This window comes from Lissotriton vulgaris, chromosome 8 (assembly GCF_964263255.1).
Source record: "Lissotriton vulgaris chromosome 8, aLisVul1.2, whole genome shotgun sequence".
In the NCBI taxonomy this organism is placed as follows: Eukaryota; Metazoa; Chordata; class Amphibia; order Caudata; family Salamandridae; genus Lissotriton; species Lissotriton vulgaris.
The window spans coordinates 1130057319-1130083398 of record NC_141696.1 but is presented as its reverse complement, the minus strand read 5'-3'; positions in this window follow the sequence as shown (position 1 = coordinate 1130083398).

Sequence of the window (26080 nt, the reverse complement as noted above, 5' to 3'; positions counted from 1 at the left end):
ATGGTCACCCTTTATTTTCGGATCTATTGCTCCCAGAATAATATAAGAGAATTCCCTTGCGGGTTGTGTCCCAAGTACGCGACCAATATAATCAAAGATCTTGGACCAATATGTGTGGAGTAGGGGGCAATTAAATAACATATGTGGGAGATCACCAACATCCAAAGAGCAGTTCCAGCACGTTGGTGTATCTCGTAGGCCAACCTTATGCAGTCTCTGTGGGGTCCAGAACGTCCTGTTGAGTATCATATACTTTGTTTGCGACAGTATTGGGGAAACCTTGTGTGTGAGCGCCGATGCATGTATCCTGTCCCAATCTATGTTTATACCAGTGTTGTTCGTTTCAGCTTCCCATTTGAGTTCATTACGCCTCATTGATTTGGTAGGTGAAGGTGCAAGTAGTTTGTATATTTTGGAGACAAAGTGTCCGGAGGATTGGAAGTGCGGAAGCATGGATGTTAGCCACGGTGTTGCTGGCTTGAAGGTGCGTGTGGACAGAGCTGATTTCATCTTTAGGAAGGCGTAGAAGTCAATCGGAGATAGGGAGTGTTTAGCTTGTAGGGTAGAGAAGGGCAATGGCATATTATTGTCATAGAGATCTGCAATTATGTTAATACCGTTATCAGACCAGTGGTCCCATATGGGGGGCGAGCCATTTATCTTAATCAATGGGTTGCGCCATAAGGATGCCGAGGTTGATTTATTGAATTGCAGACCAGTCTTATGGAGCTGGTCCAATCTCAAAAGTGCTCTCTTGGTATTGAGCATGATGTATTTAGAGTGCGTGAGGTGTGAGAGGTCCATTGTGAGCACTGCGGAAAGCGGGGCCTTACCTATAATGGATTTCTCGATATTGATCCATAAAGGCGTATATGTAGGATCTGCAGCAAACCAGGAAGCACCTTGTTTGCAGAGGAAGGCGGTTTGGTAATTCCTGAAGTTGGGTAAACCTATACCACCTTTCAGTTTTGAAAGTTGCAGTTTTTTCATGGCAATTCTCGGTTTCTTCCCTTTCCACAGGAATTCCGTGAACGTCTTCTCTATTTTGTGCAGGAAATCCTCAGTGAAGGACATGGGAAGCATACATGCCATATAGTTAACCAGGGGGCTAATCATCATCTTTAGTGTCTCTGCTCTACCCCACCATGAGAGAAATTTCGGCGACCAACCATCTAACAGTTTTTGTATTTTCTTATATAGTATATCTTCATTGATTTTCAAGGTGGTGATCAAATCCCTCTCAAATTCCATACCTAAATACTTAAAACTCTTCTGCTGCCAGGTAAGTCCAGAGTCACCCAATATACTTTTGCTACCCAGGTTGTTTAGTAATTTCACTTCTGTTTTATCTTTGTTTAGGGAGTATCCGGACACACACGAGAATTCTTCAATTGTAGTGAGCAAGGCGGGTATAGCTTTATCAGCCTTCTCACTCAGGACCAGTACATCATCGGCGTACGCCGTGAGTTTGATTGTGCAGTCTGTGAATGGAATCCCTTTAATCTCTGGGTTTTCCCGTATATAATACAGGAAGGGTTCGATTGCCAGAAGGAACAAGGACGGGGACAAGGGGCAGCCTTGCCTAGTACCTTGCTCCAGGTTGAAAGGGGAGGAGAAAGCGCCACCAGCTCTCACTCTAGCAGAGGGACAGGCATAGAGGGACATGACTAATTTAGTAAATAGGGGGCCTAGGTCGAATTTATGTAATACCGCATTCAGATATGTCCAGTCCACTTTGTCGAATGCTTTCTCAGCGTCTAGTGTAATCGCTACAGTGGGCGTGGATAAAAGCCTCGCCTTATCAATGACGTGAGCCAGAGTTCTGGTATTATCGCTCGACAACCTGTTTTTCAGGAATCCCGCTTGCGACGGATGTATTAAGGACGGCAAGACCTTCTGGATGCGTTTAGCTAGAATCGAGGCAAGGAGCTTGCAATCTAAGTTAATCAGCGAAATGGGCCTGTAGTTTTTAGGGAGTTTAGTGTCTTTGCCCTCTTTGGGTATTACTGCAATTACTGCTTCGGCCATGGTGCCTTTAACCTCTCCCGTAGTACTTATTTCCTGGAAGACCTCTAGTAGCGGAGTGGCAAGAACATGAGCAAAGGTCTTATAAAATGATGCTGTATAGCCATCTGGACCAGGGGCTTTCCCCTTTTTGAGGGATTGGATTGCGGTAATAACCTCATGTTCAGATAGGGGTACGTTTAAGGATTCCTTTTCTATTGGCGAAAGTGTTGGAAGTGAACAGTTTGAGAGATACTTCTCCATTTTTTCTTTGTCGACGTGTACGTTTCTGGCGTAAAGTTTCTCATAGAAGCCTTTAAAGATGTTCGCGATTTTATTTGGATCAGAGCTAGGAGTGCCATTCTCATCTATCAGAGAAGTGATTGCATTCTTTTGGATTTTAAATTTGAGATATGCCGCAAGCCCTTTCCCTGCTTTGTTAGAATCACAAATTTTAAAGCGTTTCCTCCTATCTAGCCAGATGCCTGCCTTTTCGCTTATAAGTTTGTTGTAGGTGTATTTTCGGTTGGACAGTTCAGTTAGAGTCTCAGGGTTCCTATCATTCAGGTATCTGCGTTGAAGTTGTGAGATGTCTTTTTCTAATTGTAATAGGGCCGCAGTGCGATCCCTGTTAATAGCAGAGGAAATTTTTATAATTAATCCCCGTATGGTGGATTTCAGCGCCTCCCACCGTATGGTGTCTGAAGTGTCCCCTTTTTTGTTCGTCAATAAGAAGTCTGTAATGGCGTTGTCAATGGTTTCTCTGTGTTTTGTGTCGTTGAGAATTGTGTCATTAAATCTCCACATGGACTGACGAGTAGTTGGCTTAACATTAGATAGTGTGAGAGAAATGCATGAATGATCAGACACTAATCTGGGAGCAATGTCCGAGTCCTCAACTCTGGCCACCGCGTTTTTAGATATGAGTATGTAGTCAATTCTCGAGAATGAGTCATGGGGCGGGGAATAAAAAGAATAGTCTCTACCATCAGGATGTAATAAACGCCATGTATCTATCATATGAAACCTACTGCATAGTGTCATGAACGCTTTGTGGGCCTTACCAGGGCGAAAGACACATTTAGAGTCTCTATCTATTATCGGATCAAACGGAAGATTGAAGTCGCCTGCCAGGACATGCACTGCCGTGTCTGGAATGGAGTTGATTTGTTTCGTAAGGCCCAGCCAGAAGGAAGGTTCATGTACATTGGGGGCATATATTGTCGTGATGAAGAATTCAGTGTCATCTTTAAGTAGCTTCGCCGAAACCCACCTACCCTTCGTGTCTGAAGTAGAGGAGATCACCTCAACGTTTGCAGATTTTGCAATGAGCATCACCACCCCATTTTTCTTCGAGATTGCTTCTGAGCCTATTACCTCAGTGTAGTGTTTGTTGCGTAGAGTATGAAATTGCTTCGTGTCCAACTTCGTTTCCTGCAACAGGGCTATGTCCCCACGTTGCCTACGTAAGTAATCGAGTATCTTCTGCCGTTTAACTGGTTGGTTAAGGCCTTTCACATTCAGTGATAGTATTTTCAGGTTGGCTATAGTGGTTGTCCCTATTGGAGTATCTATAGCAGAAGCCATCAATTGTCTGAGGTCTGATATTGTCTCATGACACATCTATATGCATAGGACTTAGAAAGTAAAGATAGCATTAGACATTTGTCACTATCTGCAGCAGCATAGTTTGTATTGATTGCAGGCCTAGAACTATATGCACAAAATGTAGGAATTTGAACGATAGAGTGCAAACTTCGGAACGCAGTGTGATGCGATGGATGCAAAGTAGGATGCAAGATGTGATGCAGAGTAGAAAAAACAACAAAACAGAGCAAAATACAAAAAATTAAATCAATCCCCCCCCTTCCCCCTGCCAACCTCCCTCCACCCTCCTCCCTCTCCCACAGCCCACCCCTCCCTCCCCAGTAGTAGAAAAGAAACATGGCGACTCGGGAAAGACGACCTCGAGACCGCCTCCGTACAGCCTATCCATAACTATTAATCCTTGGGGCTGCAACCCCAGATTACTGAAACAGTGAAACAGGTATGAAGGCATCGAGAAACAGCAACGCCTGAACATTGAACATTGAACTCAGCAGAAAGCTATCACATTAATTGTGTATGCGTGAACAAAGCACATCAGAGTAACAGCGAAAGCTTCACTTTCTAAGGGTATAGCGTAAAACATTATTTAAGGCACCAGAGTATTATTGTGGTATCCTAGACAAGAAGGTGCATAAGAACTCACAGAGCAGAACAGAACATAATATGCCGTTGACTGGGCACATTTCAAACTATCAGTGAACCAAACTATTCGTGACCAGTAACCGAGTGCCACATTCGGCCAAAACCAGTCTTACTCAGTTTCAGCCAGAGTAGGTACATTATGCGTGGTTAGGAGCAGTAGAATAACAACACCGTTAGGCACAAGAGACTCATCCTAGGCCGGATGATGAGGCTCCCTGTTGAGTTGAGGGGGAGACCTCCATGTTGCCATCTCCATGGCTGGAGAGGTGTTGACGCAGTTTTCGCGGGTCGGAGAACACATGGGTCACGCCTTGTAATGTTACTTTAAACTTCGTCGGACCTATAAAGCCATACATGTAACCAAGTGTCTTCAGCTGTGGTCTTAATGCAAGGAACGCTTTCCTGATGTCCATAGTCTCTTTGCTAAAATCCTGCGAAATGAAGATCTTGTGGTCTTTCCATAGCACATGGTTATGCTTGCGGACGAAGGTGAGTATTTGCTCTGTGTGTTGGTATCTTAGTGGTTTGCATACAATCGCTCTCGGACCCTTCTGCTCTTTGGTTATTCGTCCCGGTACTCTATGAGCTCTATCGAACTCCAGTGGTTGAGTGAAGGTTAGATTTGTGGCCTGCGTGAACCACTGCTCAAGGAAGGGTATGCAAGAGCCATGGGATTCCTCTGATTTCTCAGTTGGCTTCCCTCACTTGCCGGGTGGTAGTACTGGAGAGCTGCACTAGCTCCGACGTGCGTAGCCCAATTGGGCTATTTTTAGTAGGTTGTGGCTACCCACGTCACACGAGCCCCCGATCGCTCCGAGGCTCATTAGTCTCGAGGAAATTATTCCGATTATACGCCTGACTTGGCTGCAAGAGTCATCTGGCCTTGGAGTGAGCACACACTCCAGAAATCATCTGTATTGGCTCTCTCTATGCCCTGTGGGCTGTTATAATTTGTATACAGCTTATTCTGAGGAGCTAGGTACCTTATCTCTGTGGGTGTGCATTGGTTTGCCCCCCCCCTTTTCACTCCTCTGTTTTGGTCCTCATTCTTAATATTTCTATCTAAAGATGGATGATTGGTTCAGATATGTTATGTCATGTTATGTTATGTTAGACCAACTTGTATAGCGCAACAGCTGCCTCGGCAAAGAGGCTTCCCGGCGCTTACTACAGGCAGACCAAAACACTAGAGCCTAAACCGCAGGGAAAAGATGAGTTTTTATAGCCTTCCTAAACGTCAAATAATTCTCCAGGTTGCGGATGTGCATGGGGAGGGAATTCCACAGTTTGGCCACCAAACAGCGGATAGAACGTCCTCCAGCACGCATGCGTTTTACCCGTGGAACAACAGCAAGACATGACCCCAGAGAGCGCAAGTGGCGTGTAGGTGTGTATGGTACCAGTACGTAAGTCAACATATATGGAGACGAGAGCTTCAAGATTTTAAAAGCCAGGCAGAGAGCTTTAAATTCTATACACCTGGCTACAGGCAGCCAATGTAGGTGCCGGATTGCGCCTGAAGTGGGGTGTCTTCTCGGAAGTCCTAACAGTGCTCTAGCCGCCACATTTTGGACCCTTTGTAGGCGCATGATCTCTGCTTTATTTGCCCCCTAAAAAGCGAGTTGGCATAATCAAGCCTAGACAGAATGACCGCCTGGACAATCAATTGTCTAGTAGATGGATCAAAATAACCTAAAAGTGGTTTCAATCCTTGTAATAGACCGAAGCAGGTGCCAGCAATTTTCTTGGTATTGTCTTGAAAGCTGAGGGTAGAATCCATCCATACTCCTAGATTCTTCACCACCACCTTGGGAGAAGGAGCACTCCCAAGGGTATACGGCCACCAATTCTCACTCCAGAGTTTGATGTTTTTACCCACCAACAACACCTCCGATTTATTCGCATTAAGTTGGAGGCAGTTGGTAGTCATCCACTCCGCGACCGCCGCCAGCCCACTCCTAAATTTAGGCGCGTCCTGCGTAGAATCGTCAGAGAGGACCACCACCAATTGCGTGTCGTCGGCGTAAGAATCAATGGAGAAGCCCCTGTCCCTAGCTATCACGGCCAGAGGTTGAACGTACAGATTAAAAAGTACGGGGCTCAGGGCAGGGCCCTGAGGCAATCCCTGGCCGATCGACTGAACACCCGACAGGAAGGGTGGAACAGACACCTGGAAAGTTATTTCAGAAAGGAAATATCTAAACCAATTCAGGGCAGAGCCACCGATACCGGCCTCTTCCAGGCGATTTAGAAGAATCGAGTGGGATACAGTATCAAATGCAGCACTAAGATCCAACAGGATTAGTGCCACAGGATTGCCCTCGTCAAGAACAGTCCGCAGATGTTCGGTCACAGCAAGGAGAGCTGTTACAGTGCTGTGCCCTAGGCAGAAGCCGTTCTGCGTTGGATCCAGGATGCCATTGGTGTTTAAAAATGTAGTGAGGCAGGTGTTGATATGTGCCACAGTAATTTTAGCTGCCCACGGTAGCAAAGAGATTGGGCGAAAATTTTCTGGGTTTCCTGGATCCAATGACAGCTTTTTGAGGAGGGGAACCACCATAGCCTGTTTCCACTGCCTCGGAACCGTTGCTGTAGACAACGAGGTATTATTCAACTAACACAAAGGTGCCAAAATTACCGGCAGAGATTTCAGAAACTGTTCCGGCTTAAGAGGATCTGCCGGAGAGGCAGATTTAATTTTACTGCAGAGCAGCCAAAGCTCATCCTAATCTACATACGGAAAGGCCATGAGAACATGGGCGGTGGCGGGTATGGGTACAGAACTAGGATAAGCAGGGGTCGGCGGGAAGAACTTAGATAGGGTCTCTACTTTTTTTACAAAGAAGATGGCAAGGTCCTCACAATGCTGGTTAGACCTGATAACAGAGGCTACCGGAATTTTCCTAAGTTTAAAATCATTAAGTATTTTAAAAATACATTTAGTGGGATTAGGACTAGACTGAATCTCTTCAGCAAAGTAGGCTGCCCGCTCAACCCGTATGGCCTGATGACATCTTTTAATGGCCATCTGATAGCATCTCTTAGCAGGCTTTGCATAGTCCATCCTCCACGCCCTTTCTAGCTTTTTACAGGATTTACGCATAGCAACCAGCAATCAGAGAACTTAGGATTGGTGTGAGAAAAATAAAAATTGTAAATTGATACTTGTATAGCGCACTACTCACCCGCAAGGGTCTCAAGGCGCTTGTACGAATACCGCTGTGGAACCCATCCTGGCTTTCCCTGTGAGGTGTCCACTCGTGGGCACCCCCAAGGTGGAGGCCAGGCATCCTTAGCGTTGTGGGGGCCGTTGTGGAGATTAAGCAAGCTATTGCCCAGAGTTGGGCTCCATGATTGGAATAGGCACCGAGGCGAGAATTATCAGGTCCGTGGAATTTTTGAGCCCAAGACCCGCCGAGGCGGGGAATTGAACCCTGGTCCCGGGCTAGACCTCTGCATCAGGGTCTGCCGCTCTAATCATTGAGCCACACTTCTCCTGAGAAGTGCAGCACTTGGACCAATTGGCAGGAATAAGAGAGTCCAGTACTTAAAGAATTCAGTTGCAGAAGATTTTATAGGCAGCATCTGGATCCATAGGTAACTTGGGTGATTTTAAGGCAAGAAGTGCGTGGAATTGCTCAGTATTCCGTTTACGCCAAGGGCGTTTATATAGAGATTTCTGGGTGCCAGCAGTCAGGGGTACCGGAACCGGAAGGGATGCCAAGATATGAAGAGGGTGCTTTGTATTAAGAAGAAGTACAAGCAACTTCTTTGGAGGACAATATTGTGGAGGCTCTGGATGCTTCTGTCCAAGAGTCTGTCAATCAGGCCATTGAGAAAGCAGTTCCTGGGACTGGGCAACAAGCACTGGCCGCTGTGTTGAAAATCATTATTACCAAAACCTAAACAATTGCCAATACTGAACACACCTTATCATACTACTTCATAATGGCACCAAAGAAACTAAATCAAAGGTTCCATATTCATCAAATTCAAAATTCTTAGTTTTATTCGCAAAATCCTTTAAATTACTTTCGGATAATACAACAACATGAACTATTTCATTTCCATACAAAAATACAAAAAACATTTAATGCACGTACACTATATCACCATTGAGACACCATTTTCACTCAATACTCTCCTACTATCACTCCACACTCATTCACTGCACATTCACCTCTCTAAATAACAAACAGTTCACCAAACGGTTAAGCCACATTACCTCAAGGCAAAACCAGAGAGGGAATAAAGGGTAGCCAGTCAAGGAACGGGAAAAATTAAATAGCAATCTCAAAATGGCGCACACAAGAATTACATTACAAATTCTAAATTTATCACAGTGAACAAACAATTATTTACAGTGCACCAACAACAAATAAATTCTCAACACATTTGTTTGACTTGACAACAATGCAGGATCGACGCGTTTCGATTCCACTCGTTAACAGGGTACTTTCGGACCAAAAAATCTAAAGAAGGAGAAAAGCATATTCTCTTACTACTCAGGCCACATAGTATAAACAGTCTGCATGAATGCCTTAACCACGGTGTTGCAACATCTTACCTTAATCACAAATCAAAAGAGCAGTTTGAGAAGTTTGCTAAGCGGCATGGTTTTACTGCACCAGCCGATCCTCGAAAGGACGAGGCACCAGGCGAGCCTAAGGCAAAGTCTTGGCCTCATGCGAATGCACTGGCAAAACTACCTAAATCTTCTACCCCACCCAGTATGGGAGATAAGGCTAAGCGCCAGGAATGTAGGGACACTGACACCGCTATGCATACGGACACAACCGGGACAGACACCACTGAGGGGGAGGCTCCTCCCAAGAAACGGTCACGGAAGACAAGTAATGTGGAGCAGGATCCAGTCCAAGACTTAAACACACCCCTTTACTTTTAATCCAGCCGACATTGTACACCCTAGGTCGTCGGATTGGGCACTGGCCCCAGAAGTGGCAGCGTACCTCCACAACAACCTGCGCAAAAGCTTCAATAAAGATGTGCGTAACAGGTTGCTTTCCGAATGCCCTACACCCGATATCCCGGATAAGGTGGCGGACACGCCAAACATAGACGTCAGCCTTCTTATCTTTCAAAAGAAATTTGCTAAAGACCCTAAGAAGGGAATTGATCGTGCCTGGCGAGGCTGCCAGGGCAAGCCCCTGGATGTGGCGGGCCACTAGCCAAAATCCTGAAAATGGCCCTGGAGGCGAAGGAGTTTGGTGCTACCGTAGATCCCGACGTCTTGGCAGGGTGGACCCAAAGGTCGATCTGTTTGTTTGGCAACGCCAACTGTACCGTATCCACTGAGAGATGTAAATCGCTCCTCATGAGGATGGATTCTAACTTGACGGAGCTGGCAGCGGCTGAACCTGGTCCTCTGGCAGAGGGTAATCTCTTTGGTGAATGCTTCGTGAAAGACATTTCCAAATATGTAGGCACACTCACGTCCCTTGACAAGGCCCAATCTGGCATAAAGCGGGTTTTCCAGGCAGGCCTTTTTAACCGGGCCGGGCGGGCTTTCCTCTGCGCCATGGTACTTCACCAAGGTGATGAAGCCGATGATAGCGCACTTACGAGAACAGGGCATCCGCATGATAGTGTATCTGGACGATATACTCATGGCATAGAGTTCGACCGTAGCTGCTCAGCATTTGCGCATGACCATGTCTATTCTTCACAATTTGGGTTTTGTAACCAACTAATCCAAATCGGCTCTATGTCCTTCTCAGACTGTGGACTTTCTGGGATTCAATCTGCGTGCCTCCCCACCAAGTGGGGTATGCCCTCTGGGCACTGATGTATTATAAAACAGGGTTAGACCCAGAAGTCAAAGGGACCTGGGTAGTTAATTGTTATAAACAGAGGGGTCCCCCACTTTTTAGGAGTTAGTAAAGAAAGAAAAAGGGGAATTAAACAAATGTTCCAAACGGTTTAAGAAAAAACCAAATCAAAGAAGTTCTGGGAATGCATTGTTTTATTCACTATGCATCCATATTGTCACAGTCACGTGATTTTTCAGAATATCAGAATACACATTTAATTATCATGAGTTTATGTGCCCATAGGGAGAAGGAAAAGGGAAAGGAGGGAAGTAAAGTTAGCATAGAATTGTGACTCTCTTTACATTTAATAGAAACACAAATACATTGAAATTCATGTATCAATTCTGAATGATCCCTATCCACAACAGGGTCATATATAATATCCACAATGTCTGGTACTTGTTCAGAAAAAGTTCCAAGCTCCTATAAAGCCGTATATATCATGCTGGTACTAGGAGTTGAAGGGGGGTAGATGAACAGTCTACGTTTCGACCCAGGAATCGATGTAGGATAGTTGGTCCTTACAGGGAGGGTCTTCTTCAGGACATGCGGGGGTGAGGGGATGGGCAAACCTCCTAGGGTTAAAGGAGAATAGAGTCAAACTTTATTATATGTAGGGCAAACCTGTCCCTAAGATAACCGTAACGGGGAAATGTCCAACCGCCCGGGAACAGCGTTAAAAACATATACTGAGGACTATGAAGGTTGTCTGCAAGCGCTATTACCTGCTTTGTATTGCAGGTCAGAGTATGACCAGCACGGTCATAAACGAGTCTTGGGGTTACGGTTTGTGGGTATCAGGATTAGATCCATGAAGTAAGATCCATTATCTGAAGAGGAACATAAGAATTTTTTAAAAAGGAAGAATTGAATTGATCACAACTGGGGGCAACACACTATTCACTCTGATCCAAGGACAACAAAACCTGCTATTCAATCGTGTCCCATTATATTTGGTCATACCTTAGTTAGAAGTGGAACAATCTCTATGTTTCAAAAAAACGGCTCAATTAATTTTCTTATCCGTAAGACACAAGATCGTATCTAAAATAGAAAGAACACGGGGTACTGATGTGAATTAATTGACTCACCCACCGCGATTACTATACATGAGAGGGAGAGGGGTCTTACCCATGAGAAACTGTCCTCGGCTTGGGACGGGTGTTTCTGCAGAGCGTCTCGAATATGCTCGTGGCTGGAGGGGGCGGGGTCGGGGCGGGCTCCAATGACTTCGCCGTATTATCTGAATTAAAAGAGTAAAGTGGTGGTGGGTATCGAAGCGGTTTACTCTAAAGTGTGCGCGCGGTAGTTAATTACCTTTGTGCGTCTCCCCAGTAATCAAGCCTGGACGGGGCAAGGATGCGCCGGTCTCGATCTCCTTCGCCATGTATCTAGATCGGTGAAGTGAGACGGCGGTTAGACTGAAATGCGTAAATCAGGGGGCTCCTCATGGAGGCATGGGTGTTAAAAGCAATTACCTTCCAATTCAATTCTCGCTGCCGTGACCGGGATAACTCGCGGGCAGGCACCGCTCCGTGACCAGGAAGTGTCCTGGCGGGGGGCGTGGCGACTTGCTTTAAACGAAGTTCAAAAGATAGACGAAGGACTTAAAATCAGTAACCTAGCAACCTGCTGGGTGTAAACAAGTAGCGGACCAACGCACTGAACACTGTATGTACACTGATAAATGTGTATTCTCAACATAGTGCAAGTAAATAAGATGCATATAAACAAAATCTACGATTTAGCATACCATACAGTGGGAGTATTGGTCTCACGTGTGTTCATGATGTACATTATACACGCTAAAGACGAATATGACACATGACTCAATTACCCTTTATTAGCATGGACCTGCTAACAAAGCGGTCAAATGCATGATCAGGGGGTTGGGTCAATCCAGTATATTGAATTCGATAGTAAAGTCAAACAAAACATGATAGCACACTGATGGTAAAAAATGTATAGAAGTTACTACTCTTGAACAATCCGACAGTTATACAGTTGAATTGATCAAGTTCGCATGAACCTGCCAACATGGCGGTTAGATGCTTAGGATCAGATTTAGAATCAGTGAGAGTATCATAAGTTGTTAGATGTGCATGTACCTACGCACATGGTGGTAAAAATGCACAAAGGTATCATAAATTGGCCAGTTGGGCAAAGGTATTCTCAGATTCATTTAACCCATTATTTACAGAGTTGAAAAAGGTGATCCATTTCAATTCCCTGACGTTCAGGATCGGGGCTATGCTCCCTCCCCTGGGGCCCAATTTAACCTGTTCTAAGATGACCCATCTCAGGCTTTCTGGTAAGTGGTTCATTGTAGTGCAGTGTTCTACCATCGGGCCCCCTGTACCCTGCATTTGATCCTACTGCAGTGTTGGAGAAACCTGACTTTTGCACGTTGTTGTGTCTGTCCAACATAGGGTAAATCACATGGACATATGATGCAGTATATCACATTGGTTGTGTTACAGTTAGTATGGGATTTGAGAGTTACTCGTAGCTGTTTGTGAATGAATTCTTTTGTTTGAATAGTCGCGGGGCACGCCTTACAGGAACCACATCTGAAGTGTCCCATGATTGGAGCAAGATTCCACATAGCAGTGATAGTGGGTTCTGCAATGGTGTCCAAGAGTGAACAGACCACATGGTCCCGAATGTTCTTCGCCTTCTTAAAGGAATGTAATGGAAGCTCTTTACTGTCTAGGTCCTCCGCGATCAAATCCCAGTGCTTATTGATCACTTTCTTTATAGAATTACTCTGGGTGGAGAAAGTCGTTACACAAATTAAGCGTTCATCTTTGTTGCTTTTGTGCTCCTTCGGTTGTAAAAGGACTTCTCGGTGATTAAACCATGCTCTTTTTCTAGCCTTTGTGGTTAGGCGTTTAGGATAGCCCCGTTCTATTAGCCGCGTTTTTAGGACTTCAGATTGTTCCATGTAGTCCTCTTGCTTGCTGCAGTTTCGGCGTATTCGCAAGAATTGCCCGAAAGGCAGATTGTCCCTCAGACCTCTGGGGTGGTGGCTGGAATATTGGAGTAGCGAATTCCTTTCGGTCGGCTTCCGAAACAAAGTAGTATATAGTACATCATCCTCAGCGACGATGGAGATGTCCAAGAAATTCACAGTTGTTTTGTCATATTGAATGGTGAACTGAATATCCTGAGATCTTCTATTTAACCACTCATGGAAGTCTTGAATTTCTGTCTCATTGCCTGACCAGATTAAGAGAATATCATCGATATATCTCATCCACATACGTATGTTCGGTCTGTATGGATTGATGTCATTCAACACAAAAGTTTCTTCAAATGTAGACATAAAGATTATGGCTAGGTCTGGTGCGAAGGCAGCCCCCATAGCCACCCCTTTGGTCTGTAGGTAAAAGAGATTTTGAAATATGAAGAAATTCTTTTTCATGGCAATTCTGAGGAGTTGGACAATGAATGAAGTAGGAACCTGAACCGGTGCCTCTCTGTTGTTAAGTGCGAGTTCAGCCACAACCAGTGCTTCATCTTGGGGTATACTTGTATACAGTGACACAATGTCACACGTCGCCAGTAGCTCTTGTCGAGAATCAAATGGGATTCCGTCCACCAGATTGATGGTGTGTGTAGTGTCACGGATGTAGGTTGCGGTGTCTTCCGCCAAAGGTTTCAGAAAAAAATCTATGTATTTACATAGAGGTTCCAGTATCGAGCCACAGCCGGAGACAATTGGTCGTCCCGGGGGGCGGTTCAAGTCTTTATGCACCTTTGGCAAAGTATAGATAGTAGGTATCCTAGGATCTTTTTGATTCAGAAATCCAAATTCTTTATCTGATAGAAAACCTTGGTCCAGACCCTCCTGGGTGGTTCTTAGTATTTCATTGGCCAAGTCTCTGGACGGATCACCGGGCAATCTCCTGTAGCTGATCCCGTCTCCCAGTTGCCTCAGAATTTCATTTTTGTAGTCCTCCACATCCTGAACTACAATCGCACCGCCCTTGTCCGCGGGTTTGACAACCACTGTTTTGTTTTCTTTCAGAGACATTAACGCCTGTTTCTCAGCTTTACTCGTGTTAAACTTGATGTATTTCCTTTCATCCAGGATCCTCTTGACATCCCGTGTGACAAGGCTTTCATAAGCCAGAATCCGTTGGGTCATGGTGTGGGTCGGGGGAACAAAGGTTGACGGGACCCTGAGGCCAGTCGCAGAAGAGGGGCGTTGCGTTGGTCTGTCTTTAAAGAAATATCTTAGTCTGATCTTTCGGAAAAAATTATGTAGTTCCGCCAGAGTATTGAAGGTATTGGGTAATGCGGTCGGGACAAAGGATAGCCCACGATTAAGCATTCTCAGTTCTTCATTTTTCAGTACATATTTCGAGATGTTGATCACAGGGGACGGTACCTCTCTCACCACCTGTAGTTCTTTCTGCGGGTCGATCTCTCCCCGTGTTCTTCCTGGGCAGTAAAGTTCACTTGTTTCGTCCCTCTGCCTTTGCCAGAGTCCCATTCTTCCCTCGAGTTCTGTTGGCCTCTGCCTGACCCTCTGTTCCAATTGTTGGCTCTTCCCCGTGGAGGTCTCCATCCACCCTGTCCTAAAAAAGAGTTCTGTTGGTAGAGGGGGCCGTATGTTCCTTGATATCCGCTGGGTCCGGCTTGTTCTGTATCTTCCCCCGAGCTGTAAGACGAGTCAGAAAAGGTTGTAAAGTTTCTTCTTCCTCCCCTGTAGGCACCTCGTCCACGGTTGGTAAATCTACCCTGGGAGTCCTGTCGGTAATACTCTTCTTGGAGGTAAGGGTACGTTTTCTTCTTGTCGTACAGTTTCAGGTCTCGTGCAAGTTTCTCCAACCGCGCGCACACTTTAGAGTAAACCGCTTCGATACCCACCACCACTTTACTCTTTTAATTCAGATAATACGGCGAAGTCATTGGAGCCCGCCCCGACCCCGCCCCCTCCAGCCACGAGCATATTCGAGACGCTCTGCAGAAACACCCGTCCCAAGCCGAGGACAGTTTCTCATGGGTAAGACCCCTCTCCCTCTCATGTATAGTAATCGCGGTGGGTGAGTCAATTAATTCACATCAGTACCCCGTGTTCTTTCTATTTTAGATACGATCTTGTGTCTTACGGATAAGAAAATTAATTGAGCCGTTTTTTTGAAACATAGAGATTGTTCCACTTCTAACTAAGGTATGACCAAATATAATGGGACACGATTGAATAGCAGGTTTTGTTGTCCTTGGATCAGAGTGAATAGTGTGTTGCCCCCAGTTGTGATCAATTCAATTCTTCCTTTTTAAAAAATTCTTATGTTCCTCTTCAGATAATGGATCTTACTTCATGGATCTAATCCTGATACCCACAAACCGTAACCCCAAGACTCGTTTATGACCGTGCTGGTCATACTCTGACCTGCAATACAAAGCAGGTAATAGCGCTTGCAGACAACCTTCATAGTCCTCAGTATATGTTTTTAACGCTGTTCCCGGGCGGTTGGACATTTCCCTGTTACGGTTATCTTAGGGACAGGTTTGCCCTACATATAATAAAGTTTGACTCTATTCTCCTTTAACCCTAGGAGGTTTGCCCATCCCCTCACCCCCGCATGTCCTGAAGAAGACCCTCCCTGTAAGGACCAAGTATCCTACATCGATTCCTGGGTCGAAACGTAGACTGTTCATCTACCCCCCTTCAACTCCTAGTACCAGCATGATATATACGGCTTTATAGGAGCTTGGAACTTTTTCTGAACAAGTACCAGACATTGTGGATATTATATATGACCCTGTTGTGGATAGGGATCATTCAGAATTGATACATGAATTTCAATGTATTTGTGTTTCTATTAAATGTAAAGAGAGTCACAATTCTATGCTAACTTTACTTCCCTCCTTTCCCTTTTCCTTCTCCCTATGGGCACATAAACTCATGATAATTAAATGTGTATTCTGATATTCTGAAAAATCACGTGACTGTGACAATATGGATGCATAGTGAATAAAACAATGCATTCCCAGAACTTCTTTGATTTGGTTTTTTCTTAAACCGTTTGGAACATTTGTTTAATTCCCCTTTTTCTTTCTTTACTAACTCCTAAAAAGTGGGGGACCCCTCTGTTTATAACAACAACTCTGGGCACTGAGGCTGAAGTCCTTACTGTGAAGGTATCCTCATTTAATCAAAATATTCAGACATATAAAAATTCCTTGTCCATCCAAAATTATTTCTTTTATTGGAATTGTTGCATCACAATTCAGTTGATTTCACTTCCAATCTTTACATACTTCAAATCCCAAAATGCATTGCATCCTTCACATAATTCTTAATCATCCCAATGCATTTCGGCAGAATTTGCCTTCATCTGGGGATATTCTGTAAAGAATGAATGTGTTGCTGTAAGTGTTGCGCTAATAATTCAAAGATCACAAAAATGATATAGCTCAATCGATACAGTGACGACTGAAACCATGCTAATGAGATGAGAGTGGTGGTGAAAAGTACATCTAAATACAACTGGCATAGGAGGTATCTAAACATGCTTTAGTGGGTTTAATCCTTGACGATTCTAACATTGTGCTCCTAGTGATAAGTGCTGGTTACGAAGTGACAAAACGTCCTAAACAAAGGGTGCGGAGGTGATGTGGGGTGAACCAGGCTCGACCATCAACATTATAGTTTAAAAATAACGTGCTGCTGTGGCGAAAAGATAGAGAACGCGTGCGGGGCATGTAAAATCTTGATCGTCAACATGGTGGTTTACACATAACAGAGTCATAATACATGACCGTTGTGAGAAAGTGGCTCTATATATACTGGACAATAATGAAGTACAGTGTGTATAGAGTCCACAAACCCCAAAGGTATAACAGAGGTTAAAGTCAGGACTGACCTTACTCTCAAAAGTGGTAGCTGGGTCGAGCAGTAAGGCAGTACCAGAGGGCAGTGCAAAGCATTTGTTGTACACACTCAGTCAGCAAAGGATTTCACACACTCAAAAACTGAACTCCAGGCCAAGGGTTTTTATATCCAAAGATATAGTTGTTTTATTTTTAGAAGCAACAGGCATAAAAGTATACTTTGCTAGATATAAGAACTCTCATGTAATTACTTTGCAAGGAAGCAATAAAGTTGGTGAACACAACAGGTACAGGAGTTGCTGAAGGCAACTCAAGTCTAGACACACTTTAGCATTAAGCTCAAAGTATTGTTACCATAAAAGTCAGTTGAATATAGTACAGATTACTTTAGTAGTTCCAGGACTAGATCCTAGATTCAGTCCTGGGGTCTAAGCTGAAACCAGATTAGCAAAAAAGTTTTAGTTACTGTGGTGAATTTTCATGAATATAAAGCTGTTTTAAAAGTTCACGCTTAGAAACTTTTCAATGACAATCTGGCAATATTATTCAATGGGAGAAAATTCAGGTTGCAAGTAAAGTAGATTGTAGTAGTAGAAACAAGCTTTATTTCGATATATTGCACATATCTTAAAAAGCATTACAATACAATAAAAACAATATAATAGAGCGACTCAATACAATAATAAAACATTTCATTTTATTATTTACAGGAAGATGATTTGGGCATTAGTACAGATAGGGGGAGAGTAAAGTATGATCGCGTTACTTTTGTAATCCAGTACTGGGCTTCTAGGGCCAGCACTGGGGTCTGAATTTAAAACAGGTAGGTAATTGCGTTTCAGTATCTCATATGATTTTTAAAGAATATTTCACGTTTTCAAAAGTAGGCACTTAGAAAAAATTTCAGAGAAAAGCAGACAATGGGTTCCTACGGAGAAAATACAGATTACTAGTAAACCCGGTAAGGATTACTTTTGCGGTTCAGTACTGGGCTGCAAGGTACAGTACTGGCTTCTCGTCTGCTTGCAGGTGAGTACTTCGGAATTCGGACCTCGGCTGATTTTATATGAATATTTGCAGTTTTCAAAACTTCACTCTTAGAACATTTTCGAGTCAAAATGGGTCAATGTTATCCAATGGCAGGTAAGTGAGTTACCGGTTTCCAGGTGAGTACTTGGCTGGTGAAGTTAAGGTTCCGGGTATAGACTCAGGGGTCCACCAGGGTCAGGTAAGTACAGTCGGTTCCACCCCAGCAGCGCAGGGCCGGCCAGGTACAGAGGTAGTTAGGCCCAATGATATCCAATGAGGGATAGGGGGCCTTTGGTTGGTGGCTGCTGGCTGCTGGCTGCAGGCCACGCAGGTGTGGTAGCTGGGCTGGCTCCTGGTCACTTGCTCAGGGCAAGGGGGGTAGTAGGGTACGACAAAGGTGGCACAGCCAGCGGCACTCGGGCGGCTGGGTGCAGGGTGGTCGTGAGCCATCGGGCGCTCAATGTTATCCAATGGGAAAGGTCAAAAAGGAACAAAGGCTGCAGGCTCGGGGACGGAGACTCTCCAGGGGCGACCAGCACTTCGAGGAGTAAGTTGAGATCTTGGAGCACAGGTAGGTATCCCAAAGGGAGACACAGGGGGCTGTAGGGCGCTGGGTGCAGGGGTGTCTTTGGGTGTCAGAAAAGCTTACCCTCGGCTGGTCGCCGTTGGGGGGGCCCCTGGTTCTGAGTCTGCAGGCGTCGGCTGGTTCGTCGAGGAGGGTCTTTGGGCACTGGACTTTGGGTCCCAGTCGCCGGGATGGACGTCCTCGTGGTCTTGGTTCGGTTGGGCCAGGCCCGGGCTCGGCAGGTGCAGAGTGGGCTGGTCCGGGTCTTCCTAGTTGGCACCAGGTGGGTTGTTGCAGCAGAGCCTCTGCTGAAGGGAGTCCCAGTCTATAAGAGGGTCAAGGCAGGCAGGTCCTCTGGGTGTCCCAAGGTTGCTGTCCGCAGGAGTCACCGGTATTAGGCAGGAGCAGGTTCCAGGATCGACAGGCCGGTAGGGCTGGGGCCAAGTTGTCGTCCTGTTGTTAGCAGCTGCACGGCGGGTCTTTTTCTTCTTGATCTTCTTTCTTCTTTTCGTATCGGGATCTGAGGAAGGAAGGTTCAGGGAGCCCCTACATACTGAATTTAGGGGCGTTACAGGTAGGGCAAGGACAGGGACCAATGGGTTCCAGTCCTGGAGTGAGTACACCCCCTAGCCTGCTCCTCTCCTGTGGGATTGGGCAGGGCTCCCCATCTACAAGATGGCCGGAGCCCGGGGTCGTGCTTCACCTCGTCTCCCCCACCTGAGGAGTGGGGTTGGCACAGGCTGGCACACCCCCCTTCCTGAAGTAGTTTTTCCTGCCAGTCTTCCCGCCAGAGTGGAGGTTAGAACTGGTGGGGGCCAGTTGCTGGATACAGCAAATGGTCTTGAGAAACTCACAGAGGCCTTTGAAGCTTCCCCCCTGCCCATCCTGGGGAGGAGACCTAGCACCTCGCCCAGGATGTGCATTGTTGCAGGCCCAGGAGAGCGGGGGCTCTCCACCCAGGAGTCCAGCAACATGTCTGCTATGTGGCAGCCTATGCAGCCATTCAGCCAAGACGTGGATTGTAGGTTAGGATATCAGAGGGCATCTCCTAGATGCCCTCTGGTGCATTTTACATTAAATCCCACACTGGCATTAGTGCGTGTTTAATGTGCTGAGAAGTTTGGTACCAAACTTGTCAGTCTTCAGTGTAGCCATTATGGTGCTGTGGAGTTCGTAATGACAACCTTCCAGCACCATATACTCTTAATGGCATCACTGCACTTACAGTGCCCATGAATGGCCCTGGGTACTGTAGGGGCACAGGGCTCGTGCACCTGTGCCCACATCTCTGGCATAGGGCACCCAGCTAGAGGGGAGACTAAAGTATGCCAGGGCAGTGGGTTCTGTGGGCATAAATAATCCCCACAGGTTTAACTTTTTTCAACTTTTTTCAACTTTATTAACACCACCTATTATTTGCCGGCTTCTGCCTACCACATATCCGTGTTCTCTCGCGTTTCGTCACACATCCCAAACCAATGGGCCGCCAATAGGCTGCACAACTTTATTCAACTGCTAGTTCTACTAACAGCCGCTTTTTATGTTGATTTCACGAACGCGTACGCGTTCATAAACCACACCTCCCTTTGACTTTCTTACACATCGAGAAACTGTCGCCGGGACACTCCGCACACGCTAGGAGATATGCCTGTTTGAATCTCAGTTACTCATTAAGCCCTCACGCCGCGGCCGGCTAATCTTTACTGGTAAACGTTGGGTCTTCCAACAGCACCTTGTTATCTATACCGGTATAGCACGGTCATGTATTATCACTCTGTTACGTGTAAACCACCATGTTGACGATCGAGATTTTACACGCCGCGCACATGTCCTCTATTTGTTCGCCACAGCAGCATGTTATTTTTCAAACTATAACGTTGATGGTCGAGCCTGGTTCACCCCACATCACCTGCACACCCTTTGTTTTTTTTTTTGTTTTTGTTTTTTGAAAACCTTTATTTATCGTAAACATAGTACACAGCGTCTGCCTACAACCACTGCGGGCCGGCCGCTATGACACTGTAAAACATTCCAAGCTACCTTGCGCTGCAATAGATGACAGAAATAATAACACTACGGTGTACTGGCAGGGAACTGCAGGAAAAGGATAAAGAGGGTTTCATTTTGTAATTTTGGCGAATCGTCCTAAAGTCAGACCGGGTAGCTGAGAGGGCGAGCCACATAGCAGGATATCCACAAGTGGAACAGCGTTATCAAAATACTGGCGTAAGTCATTACAAGCAGGATATACAAGCGCGGAAGTGCATTTCGCCCCAGTGAGCGCCCACCCAATCAATATATCACCTCAGGAATTGCAATCTAGCTTGTCTATGGTATAACAGGATGTAAGAGGGTTCATTCTATAGCATTAATGAAAGGATCCGACGACATACAAAAACGCACGTATTACGTGGAACAATTCGTAGACAGGATATGCGCCCTCAAGCAAAAGTACAGGTGGGAAGGAAAAGCAGGATATGCAATCAATCAGTGACCATGCATTAAAATCGATATCTTAGCCATAGGATCAATAAACAATGCGAAAAAGACATGAACACAAAGCGCAAAAATCGTCCCAGAAAGAACCAAACCCTGACCCCCCGTCTGACCCAAGATACATAAGAAAGAAGAAGAGAAACAAGAGAAAGAACAAGAAAAAAGGCCATAGAAACAAAAAGAAACGAAAAACAAGCCCCAACCCCCCACCCTGCATACCAGCGGAAGGCTACGGCCTACCCCCCCCCCCCCCATAGGCATGCCTGTCGCCCCAGCAAAAGACCCCGAAGATGGGAAATGGAGGAGGGCCCTCGCGCCGGCCCCAAATCCCACCCGCTCCATCGCGTCATAGAAGTAAGTGTAAGCCCATCAGGATGGGAAGCAGGCGTCATAGTAAATCCATTTCAACCCCCCCCAAAGTCACAGTGGCCGAGTCTTGCATCGCCGTCGAGACCCTTCACACAGTACAGGAAACAGTCAGTGCTCATCCCTGGCCAGTTCGAACAGAAATAAACAAACTCCCTGACCCAATAGTACCAGAAGCAGATGAGCCTAGCGAGCAGTTCTGCCTTGTGAGAGCCATCCAGTCGCTAAGCAAAGGTAGCAATACAGTAACGTCACCTCCATTCCAGGGTACGCTGTCCAGCTTAGGAAACACATGGCGTTGTAGTGCGATGAGTGGCACACTAGACGTGCAAATATAAAGAGCAGCAATCGCACTGATCAGGCCGATAAATTCCGTAGGCACCTCATCCAAAACTGTGTGTTTCTGAAAGCCTCCGGTATCAAAGGAGTGGGAATAGTCATGTGCCAGGTCGAGAGTATCTTCATCTGCTCCTCCAGGTCTTATTCCAGGAGCGATGGCCGCCATTGAGTCGTGGACAGTCAGTCCTCGATGGGTCAGGGAGAAGCGAAAGTCCTGGATAGCCAAAAGGACATCTCCCAGCGTGGGCTCCATTGCTGCGCTGCCGGTATATGCTGAGCCCGTTGTCTCTGGGGACCCCTCAGACAGCGAGGAAGTCGGATTAGGCAGACGAGAGAAATTTGTATGGTTGTGGCGTACGAGTGGGTTACTGCGTAGTACACCGAAAATAGCTTCCAATCGTGCGTTAGCGCCCACCCATCAAGGAGAAGGAACACATCAGAGCGCCTGATATAGTTGACGGGCGATCACTCCGATGCCCAGGCCACCCCCGGACAACCGGCAAAGAATGTCCGTTACAGGCGGAGGGCTCACCTCCGATCTCCGATCTCCGGGACAGTCACCACTGAGGGGTCAGCCAAATGAATGAGGCAAGGATCCGGGTTGTTGCACTGCGCACAGCCTATGTCGGCCCTTCAAATCGGGAAGCTGTAATTTCCGTCCAGGATCACCGGCCCCTGTTGTCCGGCCAGGGCCGCTGTTGATCACCTCTGCACCGGCTGCACCAACACTCGGGGTCCCGGCTTATGACCGGTTCAGGCCGCGATCTTCACGACGACGTTTCTCGGCCGTCCGGGGCGGCCGCTAGCCCGGAGTTACATGGCCAGGCACCGCACCATCTCAGCTGCACGGGGATGCGGTTGAAACGCAGGATGGGCGTCAGGATAGTAGGGAAGGCGATGGCGAGCGGCGGAGCCGAGCGCTTAGGCGGCCATCTTAGTCGCCGCCGCGGCTCCTCCTCTGCACACCCTTTGTTTAGGCCGTTTGTAACTTCATAACCGGCACTTATCACAAGTAGCACAATGTTAGAATCGTCAAGGATTAAACCCACTAAGCATGTTTAGATACCGTCTACGCCAGTTGTATTTAGATGCACTTTTCACCACGACTCTCACCTCATTAGTATGGTTTCAGTCGTCACTGTATCAATTGAGCTATATAATTTTTGTGATATTTGAATTATTAGCGCAACACTTTCAGCAACACATTCATTCTTTTCAGAATATCCCCAGATGAAGGTGAATTCTGCCGAAATGCATTGGGATGATTAATAATTATGGTATAATAGGTCGGTACGGAGAGTGTTCCAGGTCTTGGCGGCGAGGTAGGAGAAGGATCTGCCGCCGGCGGTGGTTTTCCGGATGGGTGGAACTGTGGCGAGGGTGAGGTTGGAAGAGCGGAGGCTGCGGGTGGGGGTGTAGAAGCTGAGTCGGTCGCTGAGGTATGCTGGTCCGGCGTTGTGTAGGGCTTTGTGTGCGTGGATGAGGAGTTTGAAGGTGATCCTCTTGTTGACGGGGAACCAATGCAGGCCTCTCAGGTGGGGTGTGATGTGGCTGTGTAGGAGGGCGTCGAGGATCAGTCGTGCTGAGGCGTTCCGGAAGCGTTGTAGCCGTCTCAGGAGGTTGTTGTTCCTGCATAGAGGGCGTTCCCGTAGTCCAGTCTGCTGGTGACGAGGCCCTGGGTGACGGTTTTTCTCGTGTCGGAGGGGATCCATTTGAAGATCCTGTGGAGCATTCGGAGGGTGTTGAAGCAGGACGCGGAGACGGCGTTTACTTGCTTGGTCATGGAGAGGGCGGAGTAGAGGATGACCCCTAGGTTGCATGCGTGGCCGGTGCGTTCTGGGGCTGTTCCTAGCGATGTTGGCCACCAGGAGTCGTCCCAGGCTGATGGGGTGGGGCCGAGGATGAGGATCTCCGTGTTGTCTGAGTTCAGCTTCAGCCTGCAGTCCTTCATCCATTCGGCGACAGCCTTCATTCCTCTGTGGAGGTTGGCTTTGGCGGTGTGGGGGTCTTTGGTGAGGGACATGATCAGCTGGGTGTCGTCAGAGTAGGAGATGATGTTGAGGCTATGTTGTCGTGCGACGTGGGCGAGTGGTGCCATTTAGATATTGAACAGTGTCGGGCTGAGGGAAGATCCCTGTGGGACGCCACAGATGATCTTGGTGGTCTTGGAGCGGAAGGGTGGGAGGCGGACGCTCTGGGTTCTGCCGGAGAGGAAGGATGAGGTTCAGGCCAGGGCCTTCTCTTGGATTCCGGCGTCATGGAGGCGTGCTGTTAGGGTGCGGTGGCAGACTGTGTCGAAGGCTGCTGATAGGTCCAGTAGGATGAGGGTGGCTGTTTCTTTTTTGTCCATCAGGATCCTGATGTCGTCGGTGACGGCGATGAGGGCGTTCTCGGTGCTGTGGTTGCTGCGGAAGCCGGACTGGGATGGGTCAAGGATGTTGTTGTCTTCGAGGTAGCAGGTCAGCTGTCTGTTGACAGTCTTCTCTGTGACCTTCGCCGGGAAAGGGAGCAAGGAGATGGGCCGCAAGTTCTTGAGGTGGTTTCTTCAGTAGGGCGTTGATCTTGACATGCTTCCAGCTCTCCGGAAAGGTTGCTGTCTCGAAGGAGATGTTGATTGTTTTCCGGAGATGGGGTGCGATGGCTGTGCTGGCTTTGTTGAAAACGTGGCGAGGGCATGGGTCAGATGGGGATCCGGAGTGGATGGAGTTCATGGTCTTGATGGTGTCTTCATCGCTGTCGTTGGACCAGGCGGTCAGGCGACTGGTGCGGGTGGAGGTCGCAGGGGTGGTGGTCTAGGCGGTGGATGTGGAGTGTCTGTGTTGAAGCTGTTGTGGATGTCGGTGATCTTGCGGTGAAAGAAGGTGGCCAGTGAGTCACACAGGTCTTGTGATGGTGGAATGTCGTTGGTGTTTGGAGCTGGGGTTGGAGAGTTCTTTCAAGATGTTGAAGAGCTCTTTGGTGTTGTGTGCGTTGTTGTCTAGGCGGTCCTCTTGGCGGTCCTGATGAGTTGGTGGTGTCTGCGGGTGGCGTTCTTGTGGGCTGTGTAGCTGTCTGGTGGTCGGTCGCGGAGCCAGTTCTTTTCCAGCTTCCAACAGATGCGCTTGGATGTCCAGAGCTCTTCGGTGAACCAAGCGGCTTTCTTGTTGGTGTGATTGGCTGCGGAGGTCTTGAGTGGGGCGAGGGTGTCGGCGCAGTCGTTGATTCACTGTTTGAGGTTGATGGCGGCGGTGTCGGGGTCGGTGGGGTCGGCGGGTGGTCCCAAGGCGAGGGTGGTGGTCAGTTGTTCCATGGTGACCTTGCCCCAGCAGCGGCGTGGCAACTGTTGGGTGCGGTGGTGTGTGGTGGGTTTCCTGACGGTGAAGTGGACGCATCGGTGGTCGGTCCAGTGGGGTTCGGTGGTGTGGTTGAAGGAGACGTGGGGACTTGCGGAGAAGATGGGGCCCAATGTGTGTCCAGCCGCGTGCGTGGGTGTCGTCACAAGCTGTTTGAGTCCGAGGTTGTCGATCAGGGCGGTGGAGTTGGCATCTTTGTTGTTCTCGAGGTGGAAGTTCAGGTCCCCGAGGAGGATGTAGTCCGTGGAGGCGAGGGTGTGGGTGCTGATGAGGTCGGCGATGGAGTTGCTGAACTGTGGTCGGGGTCCGGGTAGTCTGTAGATGAGTGTTCCTCTGAGGGTGGTGTTGGGGTCGGTGTTGATCTGGAAGTGCATGTGCTCGGCAGTGGTGAGGGTGTCGTCGGTGTTGGTCGAGACTCTGAGGGTGTCCTTGTGGATGATGGCGATTCCCCCTCCCACTCCGTTGGTGCGGTCTCTGCAGGAGATCTTGACGCCCTCTGGGATGGCTATGGCGATGTCTGGTTCCGAGGTGGCGTTCAGCCAGGTCTCCGTCAGGAAGGAGACGTAGGGGGTGGTTGAGTCTAGGAGGTAATTGAACTGTTGTGTACCGAGCACACCTGATTAATGAAAAAACTTTAACTGTTTTATTCTGATCTGTGTGCTGTAACTGAAAGAGTATACCCTAATACTCTACTCATAACATGGAAAATTTGGCTGGTCAACACACTGTTGACGCAGGCTCAGCTACGCACAACCTTAATACAATTTTAACGATCAAACTACACTTTAAACATAGTCTTCATATTTTTAATTTATATGCATCTTGACATTCAGTCACATTTTTCAGAAGTATTATGTGTACATATAGTCATCACAATATTTACAAAAAATTCACTGCAATATATACAATGTAGAACATTAGATTCTTTGGTGTACATCATAGTTCGCCCAATGCATTTCGGGACAAAAGTAGGGTCCCTTCGTCAGGGGCAATGCTGTAAAATAACATATACAGACGCATAA